Source organism: Papaver somniferum, chromosome 7, assembly GCF_003573695.1.
Source record: "Papaver somniferum cultivar HN1 chromosome 7, ASM357369v1, whole genome shotgun sequence".
Lineage (NCBI taxonomy): Eukaryota > Viridiplantae > Streptophyta > Magnoliopsida > Ranunculales > Papaveraceae > Papaver > Papaver somniferum.
The window spans coordinates 13,356,035-13,360,496 of record NC_039364.1 but is presented as its reverse complement, the minus strand read 5'-3'; the positions used below and the strand labels follow the sequence as shown (position 1 = coordinate 13,360,496).

Here is a 4,462-nt window from a genome sequence, read left to right as displayed (position 1 = left end):
CAAATCTAAAAACACTGTTAACTACTGAGACCGAGAAGAAAGTTCATCGACAAAGCTATTTACGAATCAAAACTGAAAACTCGATGGGCTGATCGAAGTAGAAGAAGATGGTGTTCTTCAGTTACTGCAACTCAAACAAGAAAATGGTATTCAAGGTTAGTTAGTCCATCTCGCTCTACTGTTTTTCACGTTACATACAAGTCTCAATAGATTTACATTTTATAGTTGTTTTCTCTGTGTAGATTCATAAGAAGAAGAAGCCCTAACATGGGTTCCTTTTGGGTTCTGTTTACGGGGTTCGTATTTCTTAAAACCCCCTTTTTTTACAAGCCCTAGTCTAAATTTAGCATCAATTCTTTCAGAGCCTTATTCTTCTCCGTGTTTAAGAAAGAGAATTTTTTCATTGAATTCCCACTTTATTTTTCTTTTTGGAATTTTACCGAAAAAAATGGAATCATATTTTTCGTACATTTTCTGTTCAATTCTTGTGCTTTAGAGAAATTTTGTTTTTTGGTTTTGCTGATTTGGGATTTGGTGGTGTTAAAGGATGCGGAGCTTGCCCAAGTAATGGAAGGATCAATTGATTATGATCCCATTACTCCTGAACTGTATCAAAGGGTATCTTCAATAATCCATGTGAAAGAGGAAGATGTCATTACCATCTCTTGTTCACTAATGAATTCTGGTTATCTTTGTCGTCTTTTGAGGTTACTGGCAGGGCAGTTCAAAATTTATTTCAAACATTAAGGGTAAGATTTTATTTTTCCTTAATATTTTGCTTTGTAATTAATTTGGCTTGATTTGTTACCAGTATCTCAAATCAACATCCACATTATTCGTCGCTTCGGTAAGGAACCACAAAACAATTACTAACTTTATTTATTATAGAAACTGGCCTATTAAAAAGTAATGGAGAGAGTAGTATTTGAGAACAGAACTATAATTTCCTAGTAATGTTTGTCGATTCGAGATGTTTTAATAGCAGAATACCTCACTTTGACAGGTTGCCATTGTTGTGGCTAGTATGTGTTCACAATTTTGCTCTCTAGGTACCATGGTAAATATAATTTCTTTGTCTTGATGTTCACCTCATCTTTTATATAGATTGAAATCTTACTATCGGAATTGGTTGAAGTCTTCTTATTATGCAGGGTACTTCTCGGGTGACAAAAAATCCCAAGCACAACAGCAGGGTACTTCTAGGGTGACAAAAAATCCCAAGCACAACAGCCTGAAGCTAAAGTCATATTGGCTTGCATACCAGGAGCTGATCCAAGTTTACTTCGAAGCGACTGATGTTATTATCAACTCTATCATTGTTTCTCAGTGTAGTGTTAAGTGGACTACCACTCCTGTAATAATAGATTGATAATTTTATTCAAGTTTTGCTCGATTCTATGCTTGTAAGTTTGGTAACAGGTCTTGTAACTTTATGGTCGATATACTTGCAATTTTATGCCAAGTGTCCAAGTCCTGGATGAATGGTCATTGTTATCGCATTTCCTTATGTTAAAGAGGCTTTGGTCAGTGATGTAACTACCCTTTATTATTAAAATAAATAAATAAATAATATTTTGATGTTTTGAATATTTTCGCTTCTAATTGTACATTTTTTGGGGGAAGAAATAGCGGTTCGGTAGATTCATATATATCAGTAGCGTAATTTGGAGGGTTAAGCCATGGTTGTACCAAATATCACCCGAAACTATACATTGTCAATATGCCACATTATACTCTGCCATCGTTAAAATGAATCCATGTGGCCTTAAGGTATACATTAACCACGTTCAAAGCTTATTGTGTGTCCATAAGAAATTTATGGCCATGGTTTTACTGGTTCCCTGTGTCGTGAAGATATACAATAGCCACGTTAAAAAATATTGTGTGTCCTTAGAAAATTTATCGCCATGGTGCTACAAGTTTAATGCAGCGGTAAGTCATGAATTGGTCACGATAAAACAAATTTTACGTGTCTAATTGATAGCAAAGGCCAGGGTTAAAATAAAATCTATGTGGCTTTAAGGTAAACTCTAGCCACGGTCAAATTAAATTGTGTGTCTATAAGGATCCTATGGCCATGATGATAGTGAAAATGCTTAACTACAAAAAAAATAATGAGTACCATATAGACACGGTTTTAGAGTTATGGCCATGGTAAATCATATTTTATATCCACTCAAAGTTTATGTAGCCATAAAGATACCACTTTGTCACGGCACCTGATGCCACATTTTTGGAGTGAAAAAAATCCATGACCAAAAGCCTATGGACACGGTGATTAAGTGTGGCCAATGTGAAGATTTGTACTAGTGCGGTGGATCTGGGGACGCAGCAACAAACGCCCCTAATAGCTTTTTGGGACGGCTTTCAGGTTCTTGGGATGTTTTTATAACCGTCCCTAGAGGCCTTCCGTTTTGTAGTGTTAGTTACGCATGTACGTTGATACTGTCTTTGCATTTTACTTTCCTTTTTCTTCACAAATAAATTTCGCATAAATTATAAAAAATATGTATTTATACTATAGCTTGTAGTTTACCTATATAAAGATATATATCACAAAATTGGTTAAAAAGATCAAAATCAACAATTTCTGGGTGAAAATGACACTTAGATTTTGATACTATTTAAATGGACAAAAATGTAAAAATATCCAAGATGTAAACAGTTTCATCCTACCCATTTTCAAACACTTTTTCTTATTTTTAATTTACATCAAGATGCATTCAGTTTCATCCTTACTATTTTTTAAGTTAAAATCGGGATATCCAGTTTCATCCTTGTTATTTTTTTGGTGTCCATTTCACTTATATTAATTTTTACTCGTCCATTTGAACCATGTTTTAAAAATATTTGGACAAATAACTCATTTTCCGTGTATATATATAGACAGAGAGAAAAAACAAAGATGATACAACATGTTTCATTCAAGAATTCTAATTCATGGTCAATCATTTAGACCTTTGACATAAAAATTAAATGTGAAGCAAGTTATTTCTTGTGATTTTATTGCACAATGCAACAATACTAAATCATGTTACTTGTCTGCATTTCGGTATATGTAATACGATCCAAAATTTCCCTCATAACCCGCCACCGAAATTAATTGTTTACCTTGCCTATTAGCATTAGGCTATCAGTTAACACAAGTGTGGATATTCCCTTTAAAAAAACAAAAAAAAACAAGTGTGGATGCAAACAGTAACTGAGAGACATGTGTCACCGCCTAATCCCTCCGGCACATGGGGAGAAACTCATTTTAACTCGGCATACGTAGAGTGAAAAAACTGTACCTAACTCGAATTAGTACTAAATATATGGAGAGGCTTGTTCGTTTATGAGAAAAGACCTGAACTATGTATGTTCTGTTTTATGAAATCTTTACGTGTCCCCAAATTAAGACCTTCAAGAATGGAAGTTTAACGGCATACCTCAGCAATTTGAGTTTGCGTAAGTCGTCTATATCCAAGCCCAAATTCCAACCCCCTCCTTGCTGTAGTCGAATAGCACAAGTCTTGACGGTCCAGTTCTTTGTAGTTGCAATGGCATACACTTCAAGGAAACAAATCGAGAAAGCTCTCGTACCTTCCCAGTGATCTTCCCAAAGTTGAACAGTAGTACCATCTCCCACATGATACAATTTTTCCCTTGAAAGATACAAATTCTTGCATATATCACCCTCTGGAAAATTTGTGTCTCCTTTTTTCCCTCTTTTGTTATCGAATTTTATGATACATGGGTCTGGCATTTCCACTATTTTTGGACTTTTATTCTATCTACGGTTAAAAATCATTGCTGCACAGTTTCTGTGAGACACATAATACTTGTGAGTTTCCAACGGATCATGCTTATGTGCTTTTTTTCCCTTAGGCTCAAAAGCTCTTCCAATATCTGAGATGACTGTGGAGGATTATTGGTCCCAAATGGTAATTCCTCGTTCTATGGACGAGGATCATAAGATCAGGTGGTAGCAAAGTCGGGTGGTTTTCTGCTTTCTGCGCAATGAATAATGATGTGTTCTGGTTGGTGGTATTGGGCTTGGGCTTCGTATTAGGAAAAACAAGTTCCCCGCATGAACCGCTGCACAATGCCTCCCAGCAAGGCAGAAACTGATAGAGGAATGGTTTCCTTGAGTTGGATCATACAATGGCCTTGGCGACGGCATATATATGCATGACTATGAGATGCTAAACGTACAAGCCTAATGAACGACCACTTCACTATGAATGATCTAATGCGGAAAATTACGAAAGTTTGTTCTAAAAATAAAACAAAGGAGGAAGGGAAAAATTTCTAGGCATTGAATAGAATAATTTCAAAACATTTAATGGCCTCGCTTTAATCACACCCAAAAAGATTTATTAATATGATTGTTATAATAGGCTAGGTAATTATGCAGTGTACTATATAAATAGCTAGTTGGTATTACTTGGTACTGTTTCTATACAACACCTTAACTAGTATT

At 35.3% G+C, this 4,462-nt stretch overlaps 1 long non-coding RNA gene across 1 annotated transcript; it reads left to right on the top strand.

Annotated features, from left to right (window-relative positions):
- Positions 1-449: 449 nt before the first annotated feature.
- Positions 450-1,547, top strand: LOC113293531. The gene is made up of 3 exons (XR_003332349.1): positions 450-749; positions 1,004-1,057; positions 1,136-1,547. It is a non-coding gene; the product is annotated as an uncharacterized LOC113293531 (long non-coding RNA).
- The last annotated feature ends 2,915 nt before the right edge of the window (positions 1,548-4,462 follow it).